Genomic DNA, 12,451 nt, shown 5'->3' on the forward strand with positions numbered 1-12,451 from the left:
AGGACACCTGATTATGTTGTGCTGAGATGCTGAATTTTTTAGCATTATTTCCCTCTCCTTTGAGTATAGCCAAGAGCTTTTCTTCCCCCACACTGAATACATAAGGACTGAGTATCTGTTTGCCAATGGACCACTGGATGGGATGAAGACAGCTCATTCTTTATTCCACTTCGATCTCTGGCCTGTCTGATGGTACTGTCAACAAGGGGGTGACACAATGCCAAGTATCGTCGTGATTTTTATGACCTGGACATCTGTCTAGTATGTACTAGACTAGGACCACAAGTTCTGTCACAGAGGCCATGGAAAAACTGCCAGATGGTAATGAATTTTAGCCACTGCTGACTTCAGCTGGATACAAACAAATGACCTAAGGGGACCAGATTCCATATCTCACTTCTAATCCTTTCAAGCCTACCACTACTTCCAAGATATGATTAGAAATGCAGCAATCATGTAGAAACAAACTTGAACTCACGAAGGACCTTTAAGGTAAATAATTAAGGAAAATACAGGAAAAAAAATTGGTAGACAAATATTGAACCCCACAAATATGGATTGTCTGTTTTGTTTTCTGCAAACCTTTATATTTTTTTCACCACATTTGAAAGGGTCAGAAAGAGGAATAATGAAAATTCACCACTTTTGTTTTCCTATTTTGTTAACCCCCAAATAGAAACAGTTATTATTACAATTAGGGCCTCACTAACAGCATTCACAGAGTCGTGTATTAAACAATTACACTTAAAAAAAAAAAAAAAAACTAGGATCATAACCCCAGGATAGGATATTTTGTTCTGGCATATTTAATTTAAAAAAAGAACAAAATGCTTTTGTTTTTGTTTTGGACTCTTTCACAGGAATTAAGTATTTGCTTTCATAATATAGCAAACTATCAACAAATCTTTTACAAGGTCTAATGTTTAGAGCAATGAATTTGTGTAGGTTAGTAAAAGAGACAAGACTAGAATTACACTTATTATAACCTTGTTTTGTTCACAAAGATGAGCTCTCACTAATATGAAAGTGAATTCCTGTACTTTTTTTTCTTTCTCCCAAAATGAGAGAAAAGTACTACCTCACTTATGGTTATGGTAAGTTGATGATGAAGCTGATTAGCTCCAATTAATTAGTGAATGGACAGTTATTGTAATTAAAATTTCTGATCTCTGAATTTACTTCCTGGACATAATTACAGAGAGTAAATTGGGTGGGATCTTGGTAGAAATTGTATCAAAATGATCTAGAAGAAAAAAAAATATATATATGTATATCTATACATATATATGTATATGTATCTCCTCACTTTTCTGTTAACATACTGTCCAAAGATAGAACTTCATGTCTTTCTTCCAAATACCAAATGGAGCTATCACAGAAACTATTTTCTGACCAATATGGGTCACCTGTAACAATCAGATCTTTCTCATTGTTCAGCTATTCAAAGTTTTGGTGAAAGTTCAGAATGAATTGCTATTTTGAAGTCCCCATATTGTGGGAGTAATGTAGAAAAGTAAAATAAACAAAATGATATCAAGTATAAAAATACATTTATTTTTTATTTTTTTATTTTTGTTTTTGTTTTTTTTTAATTTTTTATTGTGGGTTGTTCAAAACATTACAAATTTCTTGACATATCATGTTCCACACTTTGATTCAAGTGGGTTATGAACTCCCACCTTCACCCCATACACAGATTTCAGAATCACATCAGTTACACATCCATTGATTTACATATTGCCATGCTAGTTTCTGTTGTGCTCCGCTGCCTTTCCCATCCTCCACCCTCCCCCCTCCCCACCTCTCCCCTCCCCTCCCCTCCTCTCTCTCTACCCCCTCCACTGTATAACCCTGAAGGTCTCCTTCCATTACCATGCAATTTCCCTTCTCTCTCCCTTTCCCTCCCACCTCTCATCCCTGTTAAATGTTAATCTTCTTCTCCTGCTCTTCGTCCCTACTCTGATCTTAGTTACTCTCCTTATATCAAAGAAGACATTTGGCATTTGTTTTTTAGGGATTGGCTAGCTTCACTTAGCATAATCTGCTCTAATGCCATCCATTTCCCTGTAAATTCTATGATTTTGTCATTTTTTAATGCAGAGTAATACTCCATTGTATATAAATGCCACATTTCTTTTATCCATTCGTCTATTGAAGGGCATCTAGGTTGGTTCCACAGTCATGCTATTGTGAACTGTGCTGCTATGAACATCGATGTAGCAGTGTCCCTGTAGCATGCTCTTTTTAGGTCTTTAGGGAATAGACGGAGAAGGGGAATAGCTGGGTCAAATGGTGGCTCCATTCCCAGCTTTCCAAGAAATCTCCATACTGCTTTCCAAATTGGCTGCACCAATCTGCAGTCCCACCAGCAATGTACAAGTGTACCCTTTTCCCCACATCCTTGCCAGCACTTGTTGTTGTTTGACTTCATAATGGCTGCCAATCTTACTGGAGTGAGATGGTATCTTAGGGTGGTTTTGATTTGCATTTCTCTGACTGCTAGAGATGGTGAGCATTTTTTCATGTACTTGTTGATTGACTGTATGTCCTCCTCTGAGAAGTGTCTGTTCAGGTCCTTGGCCCATTTGTTGATTGGGTTGTTTGTTCTCTTATTGTCTAATTTTTTGAGTTCTTTGTATACTCTGGATATTAGGGCTCTATCTGAAGTGTGAGGAGTAAAGATTTGTTCCCAGGGTGTAGGCTCCCTATTTACCTCTCTTATTGTTTCTTTAGCTGAGAAAAAACTTTTTAGTTTGAGTAAGTCCCATTTGTTGATTCTAGTTATTAACTTTTGTGCTATGGGTGTCCTATTGAGGAATTTGGAGCCCGACTCCACCGACTGTAGATCGTAGCCAACTTTTTCTTCTATCAGACGGCGTGTCTCTGATTTGATATCAAGCTCCTTGATCCATTTTGAATTCACTTTTGTGCATGGCGAGAGAAAGGGATTCAGTTTCATTTTGTTGCATATGGATTTCCAGTTTTCCCAGCACCATTTGTTGAAGATGCTATCCTTCCTCCATTGCATGCTTTTATCCCCTTTATCAAATATAAGATAGTTGTAGTTTTGTGGATTGGTTTCTGTGTCCTCTATTCTGTACCATTGGTCCACCCGCCTGTTTTGGTACCAGTACCATGCTGTTTTTGTTACTATTGCTCTGTAGTATAGTTTGAAGTCTGGTATCGCTATACTGCCTGATTCACACTTCCTGCTTAGCATTGTTTTTGCTATTCTGGGTCTTTTATTTTTCCATATGAATTTCATGATTGCTTTCTCTATTTCTACAAGAAATGCCATTTGGGATTTTGATTGGCATTGCATTAAACCTATAGAGAACTTTTGGTAATATCGCCATTTTGATGATGTTAGTTCTGCCTATCCATGAACAGGGTATATTTTTCCATCTTCTAAGATCTTCTTCTATTTCTCTCTTTAGGGTTCTGTAGTTTTATTGTATAAGTCTTTCACCTCTTTTGTTAGGTTGATTCCCAAGTATTTTATTTTTTTTGAAGATATTTTGAATGGAGTGGTTGTCCTCATTTCCATTTCAGAGGATTTGTCCCTGATATACAGGAATGCCTTTGATTCATGCGTGTTGATTTTATATCCTGCCACTTTGCTGAATTCATTTATTAGCTCTAATAGTTTCTTTGTAGAGCCTTTTGGGTCTGCTAGGTATAGAATCATATCATCTGCAAATAGTGATAATTTAATTTCTTCTTTTCCTATTTTGATGCCTTTAATTTCTTTCGTCTGTCTAATTGCTCTGGCCAGTGTTTCGAGAACTATGTTGAACAGAAGTGGAGAGAGAGGGCATCCCTGTCTTGTTCCAGATTTTAGAGGGAATGCCTTCAGTTTTTCTCCATTCAGAATGATACTAGCCTGAGGCTTAGCATAGATTGCTTTTACAATATTGAGGTATGTTCCTGTTATCCCTAGTTTTTCTAGAGTTTTGAACATAAAGGGATGCTGTACTTTGTCGAATGCTTTTTCCGCATCTATCCAGATGATCATATGGTTCTTATTTTTAAGTCTATTGATGTGGTGAATAACATTTATTGATTTCCGTATATTGAACCAGCCTTGCATCCCAGGGATGAATCCTACTTGATCATGGTGTACAATTTTTTTGATATGTTTTTGTATCCGATTCGCCAGAATTTTATTGAGGACTTTTGCATCTAGGTTCATTAGAGATATTGGTCTGTAGTTTTCTTTCTTTGAAGTGTTTTTTGTCTGGTTTAGGTATCAGGGTGATGTTGGCCTCATAGAATGAATTTGGAAGTTCTCCCTCTTTTTCTATTTCCTGAAGTAGCTTGAAAAGTATTGGTATTAGTTCTTCTTTAAAGGTTTTGTAAAATTCTGCTGTATACCCATCCGGTCCTGGGCTTTTCTTAGTTGGTAGTCTTTTTATGGTTTCTTCTATTTCCTCAATTGATATTTGTCTGTTTAGGTTTTCTATATCCTCCTGACTCAATCTGGGCAGATCATATGACTTAAGAAATTCATCTATGCCTTCGCTATCTTCTAATTTATTGGAGTATAAGGATTCAAAATAGTTTTTGATTATCTTCTGTATTTCTGAAGTGTCTGTTGTGATATTGCCTTTTTCATCCCGTTTGCTAGTAATTTGAGTTCTCTCTCTTCTTCTCTTCACTAGCATCGCTAAGGGTCTGTCGATTTTGTTTATTTTTTCAAAGAACCAACTTTTAGTTTTGTCAATTTTTTCAATTGTTTCTTTTGTTTCGATTTCATTAATTTCAGCTCTGATTTTAATTATTTCTTGCCTTCTACTTCTTTTGCTGTTGTTTTGCTCTTCTTTTTCAAGGATTTTGAGATGAAGTATGAGATCATTTATTTGTTGGTTTTTTCTTTTTTTAAGGAATGAACTCCAAGCAATGAATTTTCCTCTTAGAATTGCTTTCAATGTGTCCCATAGATTCCGATATGTTGTGTCTGTGTTTTCATTTATCTCTAAGAATTTTTTAATTTCCTCCTTGATGTCTTCTATAACCCATTGATCATTCAGTAACCTATTGTTCATTCTCCAAGTGATGTATGCTTTTTCCTTCCTTCTTTTATCGTTGATTTTCAGTTTCATTCCATTATGATCAGATAAGATGCATGGTATTATCTCTACTCCTTTATATTGTCTAAGAGTTGCCCTGTGACATAATATATGATCTATTTTTGAGAAGGATCCATGTGCTGCTGAGAAAAAAATGTAACTGCTTGATGTTGGGTGGTATACTCTATATATGTCAATTAGGTCTAGGTTATTAATAGTGTTATTGAGTTCTATAGTTTCCTCATTCAACTTTTGTTTGGAAGATCTGTCCAGTGGCGAGAGAGGTGTGTTGAAGTCTCCCATGATAATGGTATGGTGGTCTATTAGACTCTTGAACTTGAGAAGAGTTTGTTTGACGAACATAGCTGCACCATTGTTTGGGGCATAAATATTTATGATTGTTATGTCTTGTTGGTGTATGGTTCCCTTAAGCAGTATGTAGTGTCCCTCTTTATCCCTTTTGATTAACTTTGGCTTGAAATCTATTTTATTTGATATGAGTATGGACACGCCTGCTTGTTTCCAAAGTCCATATGAGTGATATGATTTTTCCCAACCTTTCACCTTCAGCCTATGTATGTCTTTTCCTATCAAATGCGTCTCCTGTAGGCAGCATATTGTTGGGTCTTGTTTTGTGATCCATTCTACTAGCCTGTGTCTCTTAATTGGTGAGTTTAAGCCATTAACATTTAGGGTTATTATTGAGATATGGGTTGTTCTTCCAGCCATGTTTGTTTATTTCTGTTACTAAACATGGTTTGTTTTCCTCTTTGATTATTTCCCCCCCCCCTTTACTGTCCTACCTCCCACTGTTGGTTTTCATTGTTATTTTCCATTTCCTCTTCCTGTAATGCTTTGGCGAGGATGTTTTGAAGAGATGGTTTTCTAGCTGCGAATTCTTTAAACTTTTGTTTATCGTGGAAGATTTTAATTTCATCTTCCATCCTGAAGCTTAATTTTGCTGGATACACAATTCTTGGTTGGAACCCATTTTCTTTCAGTGTTTGAAATATGTTATTCCAGGATCTTCTAGCTTTCAGAGTCTGTGTTGAAAGATCAGCTGTTATCCTGATTGGCTTATCCCTAAATGTAATCTGCTTCCTTTCTCTTGTAGCTTTTAAAATTCTCTCCTTATTCTGTATGTTGGGCATCTTCATTATAATGTGTCTAGGTGTGGATCTCTTATGATTTTGCACATTCGGCGTCCTGTAGGCTTCTAGGATTTGGGATTCTGTCTCATTCTTCAAGTCTGGGAAGTTTTCTCGTATTATTTCATTGAATAGACTGCTCATTCCTTTGGTTTGGAGCTCTGTACCTTCCTGTATCCCAATGACTCTTAAGTTTGGTCTCTTAATGTTATCCCATATTTCTTGGATGTTCTGCTCAGGGTTTCTTAACAGTCTTGCTGAGCTGTCTATGTTCTTTTCCAGTTGAAATACTTTGTCTTCATTGTCTGATGTTCTATCTTCTAAGTGTTCTACTCTGCTGGTAGTATTCTCCATTGAGTTTTTAAGTTGGTTTATTGCTTCCTGCATTTCTAGGATTTCTGTTTGTTTGTTTTTTATAAACTCTATCTCCCTGTATAGTTGATCCTTTGCTTCCTGGATTTGTTTGCGTAATTCATTGTCGAAGTGATCTTTCATTGTCTGATTTTGCTGTTTAATGTCTTCCTTGATACTCCAGATCATCTGAAGCATGTATATCCTGAATTCTTTATCTGACATTCCATCTGCTGCAGCTGTTACCTCTTCTAAAGTTGCATTGACCTGCATTGCTTGTGGTCCTTTCTTTCCTTGTCTTTTCATACTGCTTGCGTATCTTTCCTGCAGGCGCGGGCGGCGGCTCTGCTCTCTCCTTATTCCAATTGGGGTGTCGTGGCTACCACGCTGGCAGGTCACTGGGCCTGTTCTGGGCGCTGGCGGTGGCTCTGTTCTGCCCCTACTCCAATTGGGGTGACAAGTGTACCACGCCGGCAGGCCACCGGGCCTGATCCGCCGGTCGGTTGCAGGTTTGCCTACCCTGCAGGAGCGGGCAGCGGCTCTACTCTGGCCCTACTCCAAATGGGGTGACGTGTCTGTCGTACCGGCAGGCCACTGGGCCTGTCCCGCTGGTCGGTCGCAGATCTGCCCACCTTTCCGGCACGGGTGGAGGCTCTGCTCTGCCCCTACTCCAATTGGGGTGTCGTGACTACCCCACCTGCAGGACGCTGGGCCTGTTCCTGGCACGGGCGGCGACTCTGCTCTGCCCCTACTCCAATTAGGGTGGTGTGTGTACCAAGCCGGCAGGCTCCTGGGCCTGATCCGCAGGTCTGTTGCAGGTCTGCCTACCTTGGAGGCGCGGGCGGCGGATCTGCCCTGCCCCTCCTACCACGCCTGCGGACCCCTGGGCCTGATCTGCAGGTTGGTCACAGGTCTGCTCACCCTGCAGGCACGGGTGGCGGTTCCGCTCCGCCCCCACTCCAATTGGGGTCACGTGACCACCACACGGCAGGGCCTGATCCGGGCGTGGGAGAAGGATCTGCTCTGCCCCTACTCCAGTTGGGGTGACGTGTGTACCACACTGGCAGGCCACTGGGCCTGACCCGCCAGGCTGTCACAGGTCTGTTTACCTTGCAAGCGCGAACGACGGCTCTGCCCTGCCCCTCCTTCCACGCCCATGTACCACTGGGTTGCGGGTCTGCCCACCTTGCGGGTGGGGGTGGCAGCTCCGCTCAGCCCCCTCTCCAATTGGGGTCACACGGTCACCACGCTGGCGAGCCGCTGGGCCTGCTCTGGGCGCTGGCGGCGGCCCGGCTCCTCCCCTCTGGCTCGATGACAAATTGAGGAGACTCGAGTGTCTGTGCCTCACCCCCCCTACCAGGAGACCAACTATTTATGTCGCCGCTGGTATTGATGAAGTTCTCTCCTCCGCCGCTTTCTGATGACATCAGATCTCTGCCATGTTGTTATCCTATGCGAATGGCAGCATTTCGTTCCCCTTGCCGGGCAACCAAAGCAACGGGTGAGTCCTGACCGGCCCTCAGCAGGACCCGGACCGAGAAGCAGTTTCCGCGGGCTCCTAGCCCTGGGCCAGGGAAGTTCCGGGAGCCGGAACTCGGCCACTCCGTGCTCAGTGTAAGCTCCCATAAGAGTAGGCTCCAAGAAGCAGTCCCTGCGGGCTCAGTTCCGGGATCCGGAATTCGGCCGCTTAGTGCTTGGTGTATGCTCTGATAGGAGCAGGGTCCAAGAAGCAGCCTCCGCAGGCTCCGCAGCCCTGGGCCAGGGCGGTTCCGGGACGGTTCCTGGAGCCGGAACTCGGCCGCCCTGCCCTCGGTGTTCGCTCCGATAAGATCAGGTTCTAAGAAGCACCCAGGCGCTGAACCCTAGCAATCTGTCTGCAAGCCGCAGGCGAATGGCAGCCTGAAATTACCTGTTCTATGGCTGAATGAGCTGCGGTCAGTCGAAAACAGGGATGGTGACGTCAGATTTCCAACATGGTGGCTGCTGGCCTCGTCTGTGGTCTGACCGGTGTGGAGAACCAAGATGGACCGCTTCCTTCCCCCGTCTCGAACCCAGAATTCAGCCCTGAGTACGGTGCTTGCACGGCTGGCAGAAACTGCAGCGCTGTATCCCTGCGTCGCTATCTCCTCGTTTCCCAGCGCGCGCTGCAGACTCTAGCCGCGGGGCGATTTGCTGAATAAGCAGTGTTACCCTCCGTGCGACAAACCTCTCACGTTTGAGTCCCCGTAGCCGATCCTCGTGCGATGGAAATCCTTCCTCCAGGTTCCGGAGCACCCCACTATTGCTGGAAATTCCTAACAAGATATCCTTTAGCCGTCCTGACTTGTCATACTCCCACACAGTGAAGCAGCACATGGGGGCAATGCACTCCCCTCGCCGCCATCTTCCTCTACATTTATTTTTTTATAAATCCAGAAATGGATTCTGTGATGGAGAAAATTACCTGCACAATTACCTGGATATGTAGATCTCCTTTACCAAAACTTTTCTAGATACTTCTTTGGTTTTGTTTTGATATTCATCCTAGTAAACTTTTTTTTTCTGTTAGTGTATTCATATCATATTTAATCAAATCTAAAACTCAATTGATTGTAAGATCTACCCTGTTTTATACATTTCTAAGGAAACAAATTTTTGTCATTTAAATTAAGAAACAGTATTAGGACATCATCAGTTTAAAAATTCATTTTGATTAGAGAGAGATCAGAATTTGTAAGACAAGGAGAGGACGTAGTACCAGGTCTTAGGATGAAGTAACTCATCTTACCTTCCCCACTGAGTTATCAATATCTGGAAAATAGAACTACCATCTCATCCATCTTGGTAGTATCTTCCACAGGGTCTTCCATGCAACACTTACTCAATAAATATTTGTTAAATAAATAAATCCCTAAGAGAAGAATCTACCTCCAAAAGCAGTGCTGTTGCAACCATAAAATTTTTTCTTTCTTTTCTTTTTTTTTTTTTTAACTAATCAGTGAAAGGATTCAAGAGATGAGCCAGTCTATGAAAAATCATTGTGTTAATCCAAAATTTTTTAACTAGCCACAAGTAGGAATACACTAAGGGAAGTAAAAGAGGAAAAATTTAAAAAATTAGTCCCTACAATCTAAAGAGGTAATATCTTGGAGAAGAAATAGGGATTATATAAAAGGAAACTAAAATAAATAGCAACAATTATATGAGAATGCAAAGTAGACTATATGCACTTAAGTGATACAGACAATGGCTATTAAAATTATTAAGGATTTGCATAAAGCTATAGTTACATAGATATATCTATTAATAATTTTCCATATTAAAAGTTAAAACAAAAATTTTAAAGAATTAATTCATTTTAAAATAAATAAAATAATTACATTTTAATTTTAAATTTTGAGGGAAGAATAACTTTGCTGTGTGTCAAAACAAAACATAAGTAGGAAGAGTCACATTATTTGGCATTTTGTTAAATCTCTTTACTATCTGTCTTCCAATAAGTAAAGTGGATTCCCATATCTGCTTCTGCATTGATTCTATTGCCATACCAGACATTATGCAGCCTCTGAAAACTCCCAATATTCAGTACAGAATGAGAGAGAAAAAAGCAAATAATATCTCAGTATGGTTATAAAAAATAGTTTTGATCTTGCTTATCTCTTGAGAGGATTTGGGATCCCCAGGGTCACACTTTGGGAAGCTCTGACCTAGAAAGTCAGAGAGAAGAGAGAGAGTGACAGGTCTAAAGAGGAGGGAAAACTTTAATGGGGGTATTTTTGAAAGGCTCTATGGTGGGAAGACTTAGTTGTTGTAAGTCATTTAAACCTTTCTGCAATTCAATTTCATCGTCTACCCTCTCCAAGGTTGCTTTGATTAGTAATGAATTAAAAAAATATATAAAGGCTTTGTGAAATATAAAGCTTTTTATGCCTGCTATTACTTTTGTTTAGTAGGCCATGAATTGGGATTCCAATGATGGATAATTAGCATAGGGATGTCTTAGATCAGAGATAGTGGAAGTGTTCTGTTTTAGTGTTATGTCCAATGAACCACTTTAGTCCTCATCACTCTGCAAAAATATCAGACATTAATAATCCATCACTCCTCCTTTGCATACTTTATTAATCTATCAGTCAGGATACTGCTGTCCTGATTTCTCACCTGGTGACTCTTTTTCAGTCATCTTCACTGGCTCCTGCTGTTCTCTCTGAGGAGTCACTGGATTTCTCCAGGACACAAGTCTGGCCCCTTCTTCTCTGGTCCATCTACCCTCACTTCCTAAGGAACCTTATCCCATCTGATGGACTTCAATAGCATATCTATGCTGAAGAATTCTACATTTGCATTTCTAACCATGAACAACCAGTTGCCTATTTTACATACCTACTTAGTTGTCCAGTAGGAATCTAAATATCTCTAAAAGCAAATTCTCCCTCCAACTTACTGACTCCATCTGCTATGCCTTCCTTTCTTCCAATGACGATGTAGAGGATTCCTTGGCCTTCAACACACTAGGCAGCCTCTTACCTCAAGTCCTTTTTATATCTCTTCCTTCCAACCAGGATGCTCTTCCTACGAATATGACCATGGTTCCTTCCCTATTTAATCTTTTCTGATGTCACTGTCTCAGTCATATCTATTTAAAAAGCACAAACTCTTTAAAATTTGCAACCCTATATTCCGTGCCCTTTCCTGGCATTCCCTACCCTACATAGTATCTATATGGTCCTATTTTTTAGCATGTATTATGCTAAGTTTGAGTGTGGTTTGAGTGTCCCTCAAGGGTCCATTATCATGGAGGCTTAGTCCTCTGGATGGCACTTTTGAAAGGTGGTAGAACTTTAAAAAAATGAGGCCAAGGGGGACAGTGTTTAGTCACCAAGGCATGAGGTAGTTCTGGTGGGACCCTTTGAGTTCTCTGAATGGGTTGTTATAATAGGAGGAAGCCTTGCATCCCTCATCCTCTCAACCTGCTCCTGGTTCCAGTTGTAACTGCTTGCTCTCACCTGCAGTCCTGCCATTGCTCTCCACATCATAAGGAAATGCAGCCAAGGGTATGGAGATTACCACGGATCCTGTGCTGGCCATTTGGACTTCAGATTTCCAGAACCAAGATATAAATAAATCTCTCTTTTTTTTATATGTATCCCATTTCAGAAAATTTGTTACAGTCACAAAAAGCTGACTACTGCATACAAAAGGAGCATATAATTATTTGTTTTTCTCTTGAGCTCCAATTTTGTTTATTTTCTTTCTACATAAGCTCCATCACTACACAAATGTTTGCCTTGTTCACTGACATATGTATTCCTAGGTTCTGAAATGCCACCTAGCAGATACTCAGATGTTTGTTTAATGTGTAAATGTTTATATAAAAATCTGGAAGGTATGACACTGACAAGAAGTAAAAGTGCCCATGGTAAGACTAAAAGTGCCAAGTGTGAGTGGAACCAAACTCAACTGGAGAAGAGCATCTGCTGCACGGCAGTAGATGGAAAGGAGCTCTTTACAACAACAAAAGGTAGATCTTAAATTGGTTTTCTGGGATGCTGTGGAGTCTTATTCCATGGAGACTGCTAAAAATAGAGAGAGCCATTTTTCAGCCATTGTTAAGTGTAATCTATCTAGAGGCAGAGGCTGCATGCAAGGATTTCTTGGTCCTCTCCAGGTCCTTGTCTTGTGATACATGCATATAAATTTCAGCTTGAGAAAAAGTCCCTCCTAAGTCCAGTATCCCTACTCTGTTACCTAATACATAAAATATAGTTTATGTAAGCCTGCTTTGAGAGAATGTAAATAATAGAGTGAAAGTAAATGAAAAAATAGGTGAAGGATTTTCTATGATGTTATAACTTTGAAAGTTATTTTAAAATCATACTTAGGTCTTATTAATTTACCAAAAAT

Source organism: Marmota monax, unplaced genomic scaffold (assembly GCF_021218885.2).
Source record: "Marmota monax isolate L192 unplaced genomic scaffold, Marmota_monax_Labrador192_F-V1.1 WCK01_AAM20220418_F8-fsc00012, whole genome shotgun sequence".
Classification (NCBI taxonomy): Eukaryota; Metazoa; Chordata; class Mammalia; order Rodentia; family Sciuridae; genus Marmota; species Marmota monax.